A 20,050-nucleotide genomic window follows, 5' to 3' on the forward strand; every position below is an offset into this window, starting at 1 on the left:
CCTTGTATATTATAGCGGAGTTAAGTTTGCATGCAACATTTAGGCTGTAAGGACAATAAAATTGTAAACCAGTCCAATCCAAGTTTTAGTTTATGATAATAGCCTTGCACCAGAGTAAAATTCTACCTCTTTAATATCTGTGTATATCTACATAAAATTGCAATAGATTGCAACGTGAAACACGTGAAACCCCCCATTGAACTCCCTTCGTTCATCCACTGATGCATCTCATCTTTTCTCTTCTCTACCTGCTACCACTGACTCCATTAGACAAAGGGTCGCACGCAAACACACACATTGGAAGAGTGAGTCACAGGGATAGTCTGTGTGTCCTTACCTGTCAATCAAGCCTCCATTAGCGGCTACTTGGCTGGGTGGCTCGGGGTCCACTGCTGTAGATGTAGATGTGAGATGACAGCACTGTGTTTCCTCCTCAATATACACATTTTACATCCGTGTGTGTATTGTTGTGCGGTGTATTAAACCACAGACACACAGCAACACGGACGCACATGCCTCACACACACCTGCGTATGTGTGTGTGTGTGTGTGTGTGTGACTGTTTGATTCACACATGAAAAGCAAGGAGGAGACATTTTTCTCATCACTTCTGTTTGCGTGTGTGTGTGTGCACGGACAATATAATGTTACCCCGAGCGACGTTGAATTCCTGCAGGATTTAAATTTTATGTAAAATTCTAATCTCCTTTTGCCGACTCACAAGCACTCGAAGTGTTTGTGAGTGTGTGTGTGTCCCTCGTGCCCCCCCTGGAGGCAGGTCGTCATGAATCATGTCAAACCAAATGTGCTATTAAAAGGAGCCCCTCCGCACTGAATGGAAAGTCACACACACAAACACACAGTGGCTGGTTGGTTGGTAGCCAGCAGTAGTGAATCACAGCGGTCATCACTTGGTGTTTCATATGCGGAGCGTGACAGACGCAGATTAGTGGAGCACTGCTGTATAGCTGGCATCTGCTCTGCTCTCCTCTGCACCTCCTCCGCTCTCTTTCTACTCCTTTCCTTCTCTTCTCCATCTCCTTTCTTTTCTCTTGCACCTCCTTCCTTCCCGTCTGCACCTCCTGCCCTGTCTTCTAGGACAGTGTTTCCTTAGGTTTCCTCATAATAACACACCTACTGGATAATTTATACAAAAGTCTGTATTAGGGCTGTTAAAGTTAACGCGATAACAACACGTTAACGCAAATTTGTTTATACGCCATTAATTTCTTTAACGCATTAACGCAATCAATCTTTCAGAGGAGCCATGTCATGCTAGCCTGTCGCGAAGGAGGCTAAATAGCGTTCCAAACATGTACTATATTTTGGCAAGGAAAAACTGGCATGGCCATTTTCAAAGAGTTCCGCTTGACCTCTGACCTCAAGATATTTGGATGTAAACGGGTTCTATGGGTACCCACGAGTCTCCCCTTTACAGACATGCCCACTTTATGATAATCACATGCTGTATATACATACATTTGCATAAAGCAAGCATATTTGCTCATTTCCATGTTGATAAGAGTATTAAATACTAGACAAATCTCCCTTTAAGGTACATTTTGAACAGATAAAAAAATTTGCGATTAATTTGCGATTAATCGCGATTAACTATGGACAGTCATGCGATTAATCACGATTAAATATTTTAATCGACTGACAGCCCTAGTCTGTTTATATAACTATTTAAACATTTTTTTTTTTGCTTCTCAATAGGCCACATTTCTTTTAATCCTGGTATTTCTGCACAGTTGCAGATAATAATGAACTAATATTATTAGTATCCTATGAAATATTCTGCTTCAAACCACATTTGTTGGCGTTTAGCCTTTCAAAAACAACATTTTCAATGCGGTAAAAAAAACACTTGCCGCACACAAAGGGAGACACTGATGAGTTATAATTATTAAAGAAAGTTGATTTATGAAAAACAGACTAACTCATTTAATACATTGAATCACTTCATTCAAACTGAGGATAGGATTTTGTTTGAAGATTTGTAACCTTTTTTAGGGTGGTGTCCTTAAATACAGGAAAATAGGTTGGGAACCACTGTTCTAGGACATACCCACTCTTCTGTCCCTTCCTCTGCACCTCCTTCTTTCTCTTTCTACCTCCTTTTTTTATTTTCACATCCTTCCCTCTCTTCTCTATCTCATGCCTCTTCTCTCGCATCGCCTTTCTTCTCTTTTTTTGCACCTCCTTCCTTTCCTTCTGCACCTCCTGCCCTGTCTTCTAGGACATACCTGCACTTCTGTTCCATTCCTTTCACCTCCTTTCCTTTGTTATTTGTTTTCCTCTCTGTCTCTCCCCCGTTTTACTTTCCTCTATTCTGTAGCTTCTTTCTGTTCTCTTGCACCTCATTCCTTCTGCTCTACACTTCCTTTTTCTTCCGCACCTCCTGCCCACTCTTTTATTATATACCACCTTTCCCCTGTCTCTGTTCTGCTCCTCCTCCCTGATGTCATCATCATCTTTATTCCTTTCTTACCACCTTTCTTCTCTGTTTTTGCCCCTCCTTTCCTATGGTTTACTCGACTGGACGAATTTACACATATTTTCTTCTTTTCTGCTCCTCCTTCTTTCTCCGCTGCACTTCCTTTTTCTTCCGCGCCTCCTTCCCCCTCCTTTTATCTTCACGTCTTCTGCTCAATTCTTTAAATGTCTCCTCTCTTTTCCTACAGCTTTACCCTCTCCTACCTCCACTTAATCTCTTCATCCTTCAGCTACCCCTTATGTCCCTTTACTTCTATTTTATCTCCTCCATTTCTACCCTCCTCCACCCCATCCTCACCTAATTTGGCAGCCCAATGCAAAAAACATTGAGAAAATAAAATTCAAAATAGATTAATTAATAATTACTAAGTCATTTCTTGACGGAATTTAACCTTGTGTGATTAATCATCTGCCTGTTGCCTCCAGGTTGCCTGGTAGTTTGGAGTGGATAATAACTTTTGTTAATCAGCTTTGGATGAATCCTCATTTCTGTCTTGAGGTTAAAATTATTTTAATTCCCTTTCAAATATTCTCTTATCTGTCTTTGTCCAGGTTTCAACGGTTTATTTGGACATTTCAGGCGTGAATGTTTCAGGTATGAAGTGAAAAAGCATCGCTCTATGAAAGAAACATAGCTCAGGGAGCATTACACTGGAGGACACAGCATGATGTTTATGTGTGTGTGTGTAAACTGAAGGCAAGGCTGCCATCTATCGTCCCCACATGATCCCACCATGTGTGTATGCATCCACTGTGGAGCCACACTGAGTATTCCTTCTTTCATCAAATCCACAACTAACTGCACTAATGCTGTTAGTCGTTTTCTGATAAAGAGGCCACTTCTCTATAATCGGAAATGGCTGTATGTTACAAGTGGTCATTCAGTTTTAGAGCACAGTATACTACATGCGAGTGAAGCCTAAAGTACTATAGAGACAGAATATTGGGGCTTGTAGTCACTTCCTCAAACAACATATCTTGTATCTGTACTGCATTCTGGTCTATTGCAGCTATTACTCATTCTCCCTGAAGGATTGCTGAATGAGAAATACAAATGTGTTTTTTTTCCAGTAGTGCCTTTTCTCTTTGATTCTGTCAGATTGACACTAAAACTTGACATTTGCTGCTGTTTTTACATTATTAAAACATTTTCTACTGCTCAAGATGTTCTTGCTGAAAGGCAAACATGTTTTGTCACTTTTTTTGTTGCACTTTTAAATGGTGTGTTTGGTTTCAGAGAGTACAAATTATAGCTACTGCTTTAATGCAGCAGTAGGCGGAATGATTTTGGCATCATTGGGCAAAACATTCCATAATAACCTTTCAGCATATCGTAAATCAAGTGTTTCTGAGAGATAACTCTCTCGGCTCTGTTTTCAGGCCTTAGAAAATCTAACCCCTGACAAGAGACTTTGGCCAATCACAGGTCATTTCAGAGAGAGAGAGAGCGTTCCTATTGGCTGTTCGTTCAACGGAGGCAGCTGTCAATCACTCACAAACTCTGATCAAACAGTCAAAGTAGTAATATTCTGTTACTGTAATGCCTATTTCTTGTGTAAAATGTTTTCACAAACATCTTGTAGTGCACTGTTTAGCTGTAAAATGAGAAAGTTTGCTCTGGCTGGTGGGCGGTGCTTGGTATTTCCTCAACTGATCTCAACATGGCTATGGCTATAAACATTACACTAAAATAAGTTTTCTGAAAGCATTTTATGCAAGAAATAGGCATTACAGTAACAGAATATTGATTTATATTTGATCGGCGCTGCCTAGTTTGACCGTTTGATCGGAGTTTGCGAGTGATTGACAGCTGCTCAGAGTTGGCAAGGCTCTGATTGGTTGTTTTTCCTCCGGTCTGTAAAATCTTGCAGATGCCAATAGGAGCACCAGAGGACAGAGAGGCACATGACTTTTTTTTAGATTACCTGTCTCACGCACTACTGTCAGGATATAGTGACCGTTTTATAAAAAATATTTTTATAATCATATTTGCTCCATTTCTACCCACTGCTACTTTGATATTGATTTCCAGCATTTTCCACAATTTACAAATCCCTCTCTAAGCGGCCTTCTTACCTCCCTGACACCAGTGGGTGAAAGCAGTAATGATCAGAGATGTCAATGGATGCACCTCATGAACTGAATATGCCTGAATATGTTGTATACCTAATGAAATGTTCAATAATTCGCCAGTGGACTGGACAAAGGACTTTCATACTCAATCAATACAAGTTACATTTTGGCTATGGGCCAATCCACTGTGCACAAACACATGGAGCAAAACTTTGCACTGTTATTGCTCAGATTCCTTTAAAGCCCTGCAGTGACGATGTTTGCCTAAAGATCCGATATGTGCTGCAGGATCTAACCACAAAGTGCAATATGATGTTTGGCAAGTCTGAGCCTCTGAGTCAAAATCCAATATATTTCTTTACTTCTGACTCAACAAAGTTCTTGAAGAGAAAATTGCATTCCTCCAACGTGTGTTGAAGCTCAAAAATTATCTGGTTAGTTTTGCTTCAATTTTGCCGGATTATGTGATGGGCTTAGTTGTGAGGAGTTGCAGCAGACTAATGGAAGAGTTCTCTCGAAAACGTGTGTTTGCAGCTTTAAAATGAAAAACTACCAGCGGAGAGGCAATTATTCAGTTGACATACAGTTTTCTTACTATCACAGTTACTGGGGCTGATATTGCTTTGTGTTTAAACACTAGTTCTGATGTTTAAACAGGATGTCCAGATGCTATTTCACAATAAAGGTACAATTATACAGTACATGATGCATCTTGCGGGGAAAAGTGCAACTGTTCAGCCAATTAGACTATTGTAAGGCTATTAAACAGTCTATCAGTCGCTATAAGCCCCATAGATGTGGGTCAATAGGGGCCTACTACACCCACTAGTAGGTTTTAACACCTATTCACATGGTATATCACAGAAAGAAGGTATAAAAGAACACAACAGCGACCTCTAGCGACCGTACTAATTATAACAAGAGCAGAAGCGGAAGTCAGGCACTGTAGTATAAAGGATGATGGCTGGGACACAAAACACAGGGTTTTGACCCACACGTTTGTATCCTGTGTGAAACCAACAATGTGTAGTTGTCTTTGAGTTCGCAGTTATTTTAACCCTAAACTTAAGTGTTTTATTGCCTAAACCTAAAGAAGTTGTAGTTATATTGCCTACACTTCAAAAAGTTGTAGTTTATTTGCTTAACTTATTGATAACTGTTTTTATTTTTGCCTAAACCTAAAGAAGTTGTAGTTTTATTGCCTAAACCTAAAGAAGTCATAGTTTTGTCGCCTAAACCTAAGAAGTTGTAGTTTTGTTGCCTAAACCTAAATAAATTGTAGTTTTATAGCCTAAACCTAAAGAAAATGTGCATAAACATAAAGAAGTTGTAGTTTTATTCCCTAAACCTAAAGAAGTCATAGTTTTGTTGCCCAAACCTAAAGAAGTTGTAGTTTTGTTGCCTAAACCTAAATAAATTGTAGTTTTATAGCCTAAACCTAAAGAAAATGTGCCTAAACTTAAAGAAGTTGTAGTTTTATTGTCTAAACCTAACTGTTTTTATTTTTGCCTAAACCTAAAGAAGTTGTAGTGTTGTTGCCTGAACATAAAGAAGTTGTTAGTTTTGTTGCCTAAACCTAAAGAAGTTGGTAGTTTTGTTGCTTAAACATAGCTGTTGTTTTGCCTAAATCTAAAGAAGTTGTAGTTTTATTGCTTACACCTAAAGAAGTTGTAGTTTTGTTGTCTAAACCTAAAGAAGCCTTTTTGTTTGTGTTCAAAATGAGACGTTTCATTCAGTTTTAAAACACGTTAGAAAGTAGGCCCCTAATGACAAACATCTATGGTGCTTATAGCGACGATAACAATCAAATCGGGTGCACTGTTGTTTTACTTTTGGCAGATTGTCTATTACTAGAGATGAGATTAACAGATGAATACATCTGTGTTTTAAAGCACTGACATTTTGTCATACAGACGTTATGTGTTATGATTTCTATAATATGTTGACAAAAAAGACAAACTTGGATGCTCATTAGCTGGCTTTGGAAGTCGGTCTGGTGTCTCCAGCTTGTAAGATATTTTCTTATTTCTCCAATTGTGTTTTAGACCTCTGTTACCTACTGGCACGTCGCCATGGCAACGTCTAGTTAGGCTAGAAAAATACTACAAGGTTTTGATAAGATTTAGCCCCAATTAAGCCAGCCCACACATATTTAGAAGGCCAGAGTGGAAATCACACAGCCATTCTTCCCAGAGGGTTTTTTATTCCAGAAATCTAATTTAGCATATTTGTCTGAAATGGGACTTTTACAAAGTAAAGCCTTACATGATTAACTGTTCGACTAGATCAAGGCAAAATCTGAAATATTTATCCATGCCCAGAGCATCGTGTGTGTGTGTGTGTGTGTTATCTAAGCCTTTCCTCAGTGCGAACACCTCCGGTACGAGAGATCATATAAACCTTAAACACACTCACGCTCTCCCACCCACTTGCATGTGATCACATGTTAACCTTCCTCTCAATCATACCTAATTTATCACACCCACAAAGACACATGTATGTCTTTTTGGATATGGGGAAAGGATATGTAAAAAAAAAGAAAAAAAAAAAAAAAAAAGTGGGAATCGACTGAAACAGTTGAGCAGGAGTGTTTTTCCTCTTGGTGTTGTGTCAAGTGCTTGTCTGCCAATCAAGGGACCATAGGGGGAGGCAAACCAGACACTCTGTCATACATCATTAAATAGGGCTTGGTTGGAAAGCTGTGGATATAGCAATATAAAAAATGCAGCCTTGTTATAATTGGGTAAATAATGACATGTCCAGGGGGCAGTTTGAGGGAGCATGAGACTGGCTGGTAGCAAATAAGTAGATGTTTTGGCTCCTGGTTCCTTGTTAATAATGTATTTTGCAGGGTGCAGGTAAGCATACACTATATTCCACTGTCCTCTTGTTAAATTTGACCCAGCTGCTCAATTTCATCATATAGAATAATAAGTAGGATTTTTTATGATAATACAAATATTATAATCATGATTTCCCAAGTTAGTTAGGCTGCATGCAGCAGTTAAATACAAAATAAATTCATATAAAAAACATTAGGCCTCATGCAGGAATCAATATAAAAACAATATCCTCTTATTTTTGTTTATATCCACAATTTGGTCTTATTTTGATTTGATTTGTGGGATTTACCAATGTTTTCATATTTTTGCTCTTCTCTCAGGTAAGAGAAAGAGTGGTCGAGAGCAAACATCTTGTTTTCACAGTCCACTAATTGTTTGACCAACGCAAGGAAACATAATTTTGAATTCATAATCATATAATTAAATTTTGATTATTATATGTTTTAGAGTAATTCAATTTATGGGCAAATTGTATTTTATGTATATTTAAAATATTTATTATTATCTCTTTTTTTTGGAGTCATGACTGGTCATTTGGGTTTACCCAAATCTTAAAGCTGCAGTGGGTAGAAATGGAGTAAATATGATTAAAAAATGTTATTTTTTTAAAACGGTCACTATATCCTGACAGTAGTGCATGAGACAGGCAATCTGTCCTCCGGTGCTCCTAGTGGCATTTGCAGGATTTCACAAACGGGAAAACAGCCAATCAGAGCCGAGCTGGAGCCTTGCTGTCTCTGAGCAGCTGTCAATCACTCGCAAACTCCAATCAAACTGTCAAACTAGGCAGCGCTGATCAAATATGAATCAATATTCTGTTACAGTAATGCCTATTTCTCACATAAAATGTTTTCAGAAACATCTTATAGTGTACTGTTTAGCTGTAAAATGAAAAACTTTGTGACCCGGAAGCCATGTTGAGAACAGTTTAGGAATTACCAAGCACCGCCCACCAGCCAATAGGAACGCTCTCTCTGAAATTACCTGTGATTGGCCAAAGATTTTTTAAAGCCTGAAAACAGAGCCATGAGGAGGTACAGAAGTCTAGTTTTCTCTCAGAACACTTCAATTACAATATGCTGAAAGGTTATTATGGGATTTTTGCCCAATGATGCCAACAACATTCTGCCTACTGCAGGTTTAATATTCCTCAATTGTCAAGTGCAATAAGAGTATAACTTATTTCTCTCTCAAACCTACAGTCACAGGGATTCACTATTTCCAATTAAGCTCATTTGGCATATAAAAGAATTGGTGTAAACCTCTGCTAATATGGACATGTTAGCAACTCCTGGTCATAGAGTACAGACGAAGAACAAATCCTAACTTTGGTTTGAATACGTTTTCTACATTTTGCATCTTTTTCCTCTTAATAATTATGTCAGTGAAATTGGAGAAAGGCTTCAGGAGTCTTTGTCCCAGAATGATCATGTAGGTAACGACAAATCAAAGACACAAAATCTCTAATGCAGTTGCAATAGGCCTTGAATCAATTCAAGCACATTCAATTGACTACCTGTGCAACCTGATTGGGCTGCAGCATGTACCGCCTCATGCTACAAGTAGTGACAAGGACACTAGCAGAACACAAAACTAGAGAAGAATCAGTCAGGAAGGATGAGGAGAGAGTAATTGTCTGTGGCCACCACATGCAAAACCATTCCCTTTTTGGGGGTTGTCTTGCTGTTGCCTCTCCATTGCACCTGTTATCACTTTCATTTGCACCAAAGCAGGTGAATGTGGTTCATAATCACTTGAGCTTCCTAAATGGACAGATTGATATCCCTGAAGTTTAACTGACTTGGTGTTATTCTGTGATGATTAAGTGTTCCCTTCATTATGAGCAGTGTATATACAGCTATCAAAACCTGTTCATATCCTCCCACCTAGTGCATTCAACATAAGTATTTCAATATAATTCATGACTACAGAGTCAAGGCTTCTGGTCGACACTTATCTAATACATCAGTGTGGTTGCTATTAGCAACAGGAATGACGTCAGACTACCTTGACACCTTCTTCTGGCTGAGAAACATCAGGAAATGTATTAAACTAGTCCCTAATGGCTCTTCACGTGTAATAAGCAACATGCTACATTGAGTCTCGAGGCCAGTAGTTAGTTCTGGGTTGGAACCATTTACACATTTAACAGAGCTCTCATTAAAAGGAAGGGCGAGAGGAGCTAAAGACACATTTCACTGTCAAAGTTAACATCATTAAAACTGTGAGCGTCAAACCTCAGATCCTGTGTTCATAATGAGAGTTGGATCTATCATTATATTTCTGCAGCTCTAATAGAGTTTTTCCATCCAGAGTCTTATACTGTTATACCTGCTTATCACTTCTTATTTTCTCTTTCACCTTCTGTCCATTTTCAGATTAGTTACCATTCTCAAAGGCCTTCTTTTTCTCCCTCAACCACTTGGCCATTTGGAAAGTCTTTCACAGTGTTGTTAGGCATAGATGTATCGGTATAAAGTGACACCTAAGAGCTGACACCAACATCTCTGAGGTCATCAATATCACTGCAAGTTTTTTTCTTTTAAAACATGTTTCAGTTTCGAACAGTCCAAACAGCCCCGGAGAGTCATAGCAGAATCATCAGACCATGTCAGAACATCTTTAGGAGAGTGCAACTCACGGGGATAAAGTGCATACAGTCGCGATCAGCTGTCCCCAGTGGACGCAGGGTCACAGATTCACAGTATGAGCCTCTCTGACAGAAACATTGCACAAGTCAAGTACTTTGCTGTGCCTAGTGGGGCGAGACATACAATGATGAAAATTCCCTAAGAGTTCTTGACATTGAGCATTTGTTAGTCTCCATAATGGGGATCAGACATATGGATTGGGTTGTCCGTGTTGCCTTGAAAAATAGGATATCTGCAGTGAGCATCATAAAGCATCAAAAACAAATAACAGGAATTCCTGAGGCATATCCGCAGGGCAGAAAGACAGCAGCGCTACATCTTTGGTCCAATCTGATAAGGCCTCTATCAGGAGAATGCAAGCGTTTTTATTCCTTCATTCATGTAGAGGCAAGACCCGTCTTCTATTGATCTGCCAGCAATCCAAGTGTCACAGTGCATGAGTAAAGGTGTGCTGAACCTTTCAATTATTACACCTGAGTCCAAGTCCCTCTCAGGCAAACATACAGTATCTCTATGAGTGCTCAAATCATAGACATGGACGACGCGTCTCCACTTCCTCCCACTGTACAAAAATGAAGCCAAAATATCCCGGACACGAGTGCTGCAATCTTGCCAGGGCTGGCTTAAGGCATAGGCCATATAGGCGGTTGCCTATAGGGGTGCCACCTTCTGGGGGGGCGCTGGTCACCCTCTAAAAAAAAAATAATAAAAGAAAATTGAATTAAATTAAAAAATGCTGGTGGGCGCCCGTCTTCATTTTCCGCATTGAGCCAACAAATGAACACATGTATAAAGAAAGAAAGAAAGAAACTTTTCACCCATGTAAATCCCTCTCTCACATATTTTTTATATACTCAAAATCTGTTAACTGTAACTGTTTAGCTAGATAGATACTAACCATAGATACATTTATGATCAAATTTATGCATGTTGTATTGTGCAGGCTCGTAATTTGTGTTTCAGAAATGTTATCTGTGTCTGAATATGAACACACACAGCAGTCCGACAGCACTGGCTAACCTTTCTGTCAGTGGATATGTTGCTAAACTAGCTAGTGACTGTATAAACCACAGACTGTATATAAAGATCTTTATATACAGTATATGTTTGAAACAGACAATCATGGTTATGGAAAGTAAAAGTTACATCTTCTCTCCACGTCCTACTCTACGTACAATTCCAGAGTCTCCGGCTCCACGTCGACTACTTCACTCAGAGCAGCTGTCAATCACAGCTGTCAATCACAGCTCTCACCCCGTTTATAGCATCAAATAACTAACCTAAACCAAACTTAAAAAATATCTGACTTCTACTTTGATTTTTTAGTTTGGCCCTTGTCCCATCTGCTAACATGGATGGGGCGGGGTTTATGACCTATACTGCAGCCAGCCACCAGGGGGTGATCCAGATGTTTTGGCTTCACTTTTGGGGTGTTGTCATGTCGTCCATTTTTGTATACAGTCTGTGGCTCAAACGCATGCATTTGTACATTTGTAATTATACCTATATGTATTACACCTATGTATAACACCTATGTATTATGTATGTATGTACACCCTATGTATTACACCTTTTTTTTTTTTTAAATGTCTCATCTTAGCCTTTCCTGATACTTCCTAGTATTCCCGTTGAAAAGGGAGCTCTCAGAATGAGACAGTTAACAACATTACATAGTACACCACATAATACTGAAACTTCACTAACTTTTAATACACTACATTTGGCATGACTGATAAAGTTGAGTTTTAATAATTAATTCTTCCAAAAATTGATCGTTAAATAATTTTCTTCTGTTGCACACCCACACAACACACGGCTGTTTTACATTATTCTGCTCAGACATTACATTATTAGACCTCTGCTCAGACTGAAGCTTAGTGTGGCCATGCTGGGAATTATGTGAGGTCACCACATTCAACGAAAAAATAAAGATACAGGGATACCGCCTTAACAGGTGCAACAGAAAAGTGAGGGAGATGTCAATCACACGCAGTCTGTACACATTCACACAGTCCAAAGATTGAACTTGCATCTCTAGGAGTTTGAACTTGGCAAGTTCAACTCATGACCAGCGGCTCATCCAGGCTCTGGTGATTACATTTAAATATAACTGTCCACACTTGTTGTGTAACAAAATATCACATCTTTAGTACACAAACATGCTTAAAAAAAAAACCACGAGCATTTTTGGAGCTCTTAACTGCATTGACCTTGAGATGCAGTCAGCAGAACACCTCCTTACTTCATCTTTAACCGAAGCAATTTGGCAGGAACAAATGTTAGATTTTAACTCCGAGACAATGTATCTTCCAAAAGTTATTATTTCTTATGTGCAAAATGCTACAGAGACCTCTGATCTCGCCCGGCTAGTGAGTTTACACATCTCTGAAATTTTTTTTTAGCAAATTTTCACACCTGAAAAAAAATGGTGACACACTAACTTGTACATTTTTACAGTTATGAGTCTCATATCCTCCACCATGGCCGCTGGTACATGCAAAATGCATGATAGGATCTACCCCAGGTTCATACAAATCAGCTCCCTATCAACTTCTGTATTATGAAGAGCCGAGTCGGATTTATTGAAGCTTTTAGAAAAGAGTTTCACAGACTCCGATGTTAACTTGAATGCTATTTATGAGTTGGAATCGCATAATGATGATAACTCCAACAAGGCATCAATGTGGCATCAGATCTAATCAGGCACAACAAGTAACAATATCTGTATGGGTAAACCATAGGGAATTAAATATTGGCCACTTTGAGTTTCCATTCAGTTTGGGGTGTAATGGTAGACTTGATTTTTACCTTACAATTAAAAAAAAAAGAGAAAAAAAAGGATTTGATTCTGACAAACTTGAATTGACCATAGGGTTTAACTTAGCTGGGTATCAGTATTTCCACCTTCGGTATCCCCATTGTTCATGCCTACAGTCGTATCATATTCCTGAGTGTTGAGGATGATGTACTGAGTGTAAGATACAGACTGTAAAAAGTCAATTGAGTCTTTAATCGGTAGGAATTTAAATAATTGGATATGGTACTCTAAATCAGCCCCACTAACAGTGAATCATGGACCTACAGTGTTAATGACCATGTAGAACAGGCTTCATTTACAACACAACCCATTCTTCTTTCTTTTCTTTAGCAACAGGGTGTGGAATCTCTCTTTCACACAGATCCACCTACACACCCACATGCATACACATATAAGGACGTGATGCAACTCAAAGTAAGCGGTTGCTCTATAATGAGAGGTGTATGGGTCATCATGCTCGACATGAACCCAGCTTGTTTCCCACAATCATTAACACCTTTCCTCTCTGCTCTTCTAAGATTCCCCCTATGATATCTGATCATACTGGTAGATGTAAATATACGGGCATGCACGTATTCACACACCGACGCACATAACACAGATAAAAGAGCATCATAGTTTTATTAAGCCTTTTGTAAAAATACTTTTTGTGGAAGCTATGTTCAAGTCACACGCGCGCAAAATCACACAACATCTTTGACAAACTCACCGATTCCTTTAGGACAGCATTATGTATTTTTCCATTTAAAAGTTGAAGGAATAATAATTATTAAAAATCAATTGTTGAGATTCTTTTTGGAAGTTGCTTAAAACCAAAGTATGACATGACACTTGAGGAAGAATTGATAGTATAGCATAAGTATGCCCTTTATCATGAATAAAAATAAATTATGAGCTGCTAATTCATCATTCATTTCAGGTTTTAAGACGTGATTACAAGTCACTGATGTGGTCGAAGCTGTTCAAAGCCATTGTAGGGAATGTCAGGATGTCTCCTGATTCTCCTCTCTTGCACAAGGTTTTAAAAAAGACAACGAGTATATAGGCTACTACAGCTAAATGAGCTAAACGCTAATGCCAGCACGCTAGCATGTTCACAGTTAAGGCCAATTCATACCTTCCATGTCCGTGAGGGTCCTCTTTGGCCTGCGTGACAAAAATGTTGTCAACCGCCCAGGTCGGTGAAGGTCCGCGTGGACCCTATATGTGGACGTCCGCGTGCAGCCCAAAATGTGTGACCATGTGGACTGTATTCATAGCAAGAGCGCCGAGTTTGCAAGCTTCAGTTTCGTTCCAGTCCAGTTGGTGACGTATGCATCTCTGGCTGGTTTGCCATAACACATTTGATGCTTGTTTTTAAGAGAGGTTGTGCAAGGAGATCTGCCAATACCCACTTTTAAAGGAATACAGAGACAGTCGAATGGCGATGAACTCCTGGCAAACAACGTTATGGTGCATTACCGCTACCAATTGGAATGGAGTGTGGATCGGGAAATGTGCATATGTGGAATGCCAGACCGACACGGACCCTCACTGTAGTATGAATGGAACCATGTGCGCGTCCACATGACCAGTACAAGTCCGGAAAGTATATCCAATTTACAAAGCTAAAATGCTGCTATTTTGACTGCTTTCTGAGTGTTTTCTTACTTTGACTTAAACTAGTCAAAGTTTAAACATCAGCGAAATTCTGAGCATTAATATAGCTGCAAACAACTCTTTGTAATATAAAAATATAGAGGAGAAATGATTACCTGAACAGAGAATGAAGTCGTTCTCCCTCAGTGTGTGTTGTGTTCTGAGTTTCTCTGTGCTTTGTTGACATAGCCGGGCCAGCCACGCATGCATTTTAGTGCAAGTGAGCCTCTCTGTTGTGTCCCACTGGCTAGCTAATAGCCGCCACTCTGCACTGCGGTCATACGGCAGTTACCACTGATAACACCGTCCCGAACCAAGGCGTCGTCGCAGAAGCCCTCCAGCCCGTAGTTTGCACTGCTCGTGCCATTTGCACCATTAGCTGCCGGTTCAGCCGTCTCCATGTTGAAAGCTGTGTAGAGGCAATAAATATGCTCCGAATTCTGTATTGAGCACTTTTAACATTTTTTTTTTATGTCCCACGTAAAAACAATGACATATACAGTATGACAATATACTACAAAGGTGGCGTTGCAGTTGATCAAATTGATCAAATAAATTGTATTTCCTCCACTCTTGCTCCTTTGGTAGACGTATAAATGGTATACCTTTCAAACCACAGTAGATCTAGGAGAAGCCATAAGTGTCACAACGCTCAGTTCCAAATTCCACCTGACACAAGTGCCAAAAGGTTGCAGGCGCATAAAATAAGATAGAGGTGCTATGGAAATAAGACATATTTTTTATGAAATGGAGAGACTGATATAGAGATAGAGATGTGAAAAGCTCCTCTCTGACAAACAATCATAATGCAAACATGCAATGTACAATATGGTTTTATTGTTAGTGGCTTATTATACTGCTTTGCTACAGGGTCACAGCATAACATACATTTCCTATTCATGAATTTATTATTTTAATGTGAAAGTTGTAGCATATATTACAGAAGTTAAATCAAGATTCAGAACATCAGTCCAAAAGATCGATGAGGATCTGCCATTATGCTAGAGAGCTCTGTCCAGTGTCATATTGCTGATAATGAGTAAATATATGAATAGAATAAAAAATCAGAAACTGTATTCATATATCTTGTACCAAAAAATATTAAAACAATTATACAACCTGCACCACAAAATCTGTGCTCCAATTAAAACTATAGTTATGACTGAAATGCATACACTTCATACACAAAAGCAAGGCCCTGTTGTGCTACATTTGGCCCCAGTGGGGATCGTCCCGTAACCCAGGAATGCTCGGCAGAGAGAGATTTGTTCAGTTTTAACAAGGCTGCAGGACAGTACATTTGTCATTCTCCCCTTTGCTTTTCTAAACTACATTTAATAAGAAGACAACAAGTCAGACTTTTTGGGCCTAACAAGGTGGATGCCATTTAATATGAGCCACCTGACAGCTGTGAGAGCAAAACATTTTGACAGCGGGTGAGTGGTAGTCAGTTTGTTAAAATTTAACAAGGATGGTGGGCTGAGGATCGGTCTCCGTTCATTCGTCTGTCTGTCTGTCACACACGTTATCTCGGATGCCGCTGATCAAATTCTGACAGCCTTGAGGGAATGGTGCGTGTCACCGGTATCCAGGATTTCCAAAAATTGCATTGCCCAGGAAGTGAGCTACAATTCCAGGTCAAACCGAATGGTCCACTTGGTCCAGAGGACTGCGGCATCATGTGTGGGGATGACATATTTGCTGTTGCCTTGTTTTTTCTCAATTTTCTCTTTATAATCTTGAAAGGAGTAGCTCAACATTCTGCAAAATACATACTTTTTTTCTGAAAATGTGATGAGAGCTATTTATAGCAAATCTCATGTTTGTGTGCGAACCAGGCTAAAAGTCTAAAGCCATGCTAACAGCTCTGTGAGACTGTACTTAGGCACAGCTTTGCTTTGAGCTAAATGCTGCTCTCAGCGTGCTAAAATGTTCACAACAACAATTTGTGGTTTATGGGGAGTAACGTGCTGCAACTATTTCTTGGCGAACAACATCCCAGTGCAGTGACAAGGATTCGTGGCTGTACAGAGACCAACACCAAAACCTGTGCTTCCTGCATAAAATCCGTTAAAGGGGACATATTATGCTCATTTTCAGGTTTGTACAGAATTTGTTTACATGCTTCAGTGTTCAAAAAACACCTTATTTTTCACATACTGTCTGTCTGAATATACCTGTATTCATCCTCTGTCTGAAAGGCTCTGTTTTAGCACCTGTCTCTTTAAGTCCCCCCTCCCGAAAAAGTCCAATCTGCTCTGATTGGCTTGTGAGAAAAATATGGTGCACCTTTGCAAAGGTAGTTCTCAAGCTGTGGGCGATATATTCAAAATAGTCAGCATGTAACATATAGGAATGGGAGCCAAATCTCAATGGCTTGTTGAATCCCGTTTTCTGATCTAGACAGCCCACAAAAAATTGACTGGGTTGTCTTATTTCACAGTGTGTGGGTTGGTAGGCACTCCAGATACCCAAGTGTGTGTGCATAAGCACTGAAAAAGTGAGTTTTTCATGATATGTCCCCTTTACAGGTGTGGTTAGCTTAGCTAAGCAAAAAGACTGGAAGCAGGGGGTATAGGTAGCCTGACCTTATCAATGAGATACACTGTCAAACGGTCAGTTTAAAGCTTTTTACACTCCGGGTGCGTTTCTTTGTTGCGATTAATCGCACATCAATGTATTTTTTTGAACAGTTGTTTTTTTGGTCATGAGTACTTTCACACAGAACGCAAATATCAAGCAAAGTAATTTTGTTTTCGGAACAACGCAGATTTTTTGAGTGTTTGCATCGCAAACAAAGTCATCAACCACTCACGTTGTGCGGAATGGACATAATCAATACGTACACACGGAGACTGCTTAGCTCGTAACCAAGATGGCAAACGTCATTACTCCTTTCAACCTTGACAAAGGCAGTGCATACCAGATCCACTCCTTTCGTTCTTACCTTTCACAATAAAAGTCCTATATATATACATTGTGCAACTGTTTAGCAGAGGCTAATTCACTCAGAGCATTTCGCAAAAGGAAACAGTACCTCTTAGGCTATACAACAATTTACCTCAGACAGACTGCCAAATGCTGCTCTGGGTCAATAGGATGCCAGTAATTGGTCCTCTGCCTGTTTGAATCTATTCAAACCTTTAATTAAAAAAATGTTGCAACTGTGGCAAAAATAGTTTTGATGCGCAATATTTGCAGGCCAGTATTTATTCATCACGATAGGTGTGTTTTTGAACTTTGGGCTGCCCAAGCTAGCTGTTTGCCCTTTGCTTCCAGTCTTTATGCTAAGCTAGGCTAAGCACATCCTGACTCCAACTCTGTGCTTAACATGCAGACATGAGACTGATGTGTCATCTTCTCATCTCACTCTTGGAAAGAAAGCTAATAAGCATAGCCTATTTCTTAAAATGCAGCAGTATTCCTTTAAAGTGGCAATCTGAGATTTCTATGTGTTCAACGTATTCTCACAATGATGATATCTTATGAAAAAGTTATTCCTCCTTTTTGTTTGTTTACCTACGAATTTCCAGCAACACGTGTCAATTTCCGCTCCTTACATGCATACAGTCTTTTCAAAATAAACTTACATCTTCACAGGAAACAACTTCCTTAGGTTTAGGCAAGACAGCTACTTAGGAAAAGGTTGACTTTGATAGGATTAGGCAACTAAACTACTTAGTTAGGTTTAAGCAACTAAACTACTTAGTTAGGCTTAGGAAAAGGTTGACTTTGTTAGGATTAGGCAACTAAACTACTTAGTTAGGCTTACGCAACTAAACTACTTAGTTAGGTTTAGGAAAAGGTTGACTTTGATAGGATTAGGCAACTAAACTACTTAGTTAGGTTTAGGCAACTAAACTACTTAGGCTTAGGAAAAGATTGACTTTGTTAAGATTAGGCAACTAAACTACTTAGTTAGGTTTAAGCAACTAAACTACTTAGTTAGGCTTAGGAAAAGGTTGACTTTGATAGGATTAGGCAACTAAACTACTTAGTTAGGTTTAGGCAACTAAACTACTTAGGCTTAGGAAAAGATTGACTTTGTTAGGATTAGGCAACTAAACTACTTAGTTAGGTTTAGGCAACAAAACTACTTAGGTTTAGGAAAAGATCGATTTTGTTAAGATTAGGCAACAAAACTTGTTGAATTAAGGTTTAGGAAAAGATCATGGTTTGGCTTAAAATAACTCCAGAAGTGGCGTTAATTAAATACGTAAGTTACGTGACAAATAAATCACAGGTCTCCTGGGCGAAAGTCCGGTATTTTTTGACCCACCCATCCACCCCGACTTTCCCCCTATACGCAACATTTCCCGCTATTTATATTCCCTGGATCGAGATTACATGGGATTTACACGAATTGCAGAGCATTACTTTTCTTAAGTATAGCTACGAACCGTGTATGAGACCAGCTTGATGTATTAAATATTGTGAGTATTTTAACACACCATTTTGGGCCCAAGTGCTCACTGCTCATGGACATTTATTTATTTAGACAGTGCCATTTTAGCTCCACGGAAGCTTCACTACAGGAGCCCTTTGTCCCTAAGAGAGAGTAATGACAATTGGCAGATAAAGGGAAGTCACCACATTAAACAGCATTAAGCCACTCAGTACCAGACGCATTACCAAGAGAGAAAGAGGGAATGAAGAAAGGGATGAGAGAGGAGAGAAAATGACAGTGAGGCCCGGAGAAAAGAGCGAGGCAGTGATAAATCGCAGGACTAATCCGGGCTACTACAGAGGGATTAAATCGTTCTCCCGCTGCACGGTCGCCTGCTCCGTCAGACGGCAGAGGTTAAGCAGACCGTTCTCTCCTTGTCCTGTTTTTCTTCTTTTCTCTCATCCCCTCAACCACCTTCTCTCCTTTTCTCATCCATCTAATGGCATTAGAGAGGTGGAAGTCTTTAATCGGAGTAGCAAAGTAGTGAGGAAGGCCTCTGCAGAGCATCTCACACACACACACACAGTATTGAGCAGATGGAGTGTTGGGCTAATAGATGTCAGTGTTTCTGATAATCTGATGGAGGGAAGAGATAACAGAAAGAGTCATTGATTTCCCTTGTGGCGGGTGTGTACAAGTGTGTGTGTGTGTGTGTGTGTGTGTGTGTGTGTGTGCATTTGTTGCATATTTGTGTGTGTCATTTCAATTGGGCAGTACTGTGAAAAAATTACCTTGGGATAAAATAACAATTACCAGCATTATCTAGTATTATACTGTATTATACAGTATTATCTAGTATAAAATAAATATATTTTTCATAATTATTGTGTTATAGCATTTGATCTTACAGTGCTTTTCATATTTCATGCATTATAATTTGGATTTACACCAGTGTGTGTGTGTAGACTGTATGTGTGTGATTGAGGGATAGTAGGCCTACAGTATGTGTAACATAGCATGTGTGTGTAATCCAGGATCATTTTGGTTTCTTATGCTACTAGTTAACTAACATAGTTAACTTCCATTGCATTCCAATTCGTGATAATAATAATAATTAAAGCACCAAGTTAATTGCTGAGATCAA

The 20,050-nt window shown here is 39.4% G+C and overlaps 1 long non-coding RNA gene across 1 annotated transcript; it reads right to left on the minus strand.

Annotated features, from left to right (window-relative positions):
• Nucleotides 1–11,393: 11,393 nt before the first annotated feature.
• On the minus strand, nt 11,394–19,151 carry LOC119490216. The gene is made up of 3 exons (XR_005207361.1): nt 19,140–19,151; nt 18,614–18,615; nt 11,394–11,531 (listed from the first exon to the last, which is right to left on the minus strand). It is a non-coding gene; the product is annotated as an uncharacterized LOC119490216 (long non-coding RNA).
• Nucleotides 19,152–20,050: the final 899 nt, after the last annotated feature.

The sequence above is a fragment of the Sebastes umbrosus genome, chromosome 6 (genome assembly GCF_015220745.1).
Source record: "Sebastes umbrosus isolate fSebUmb1 chromosome 6, fSebUmb1.pri, whole genome shotgun sequence".
NCBI classification, from domain to species: Eukaryota; Metazoa; Chordata; class Actinopteri; order Perciformes; family Sebastidae; genus Sebastes; species Sebastes umbrosus.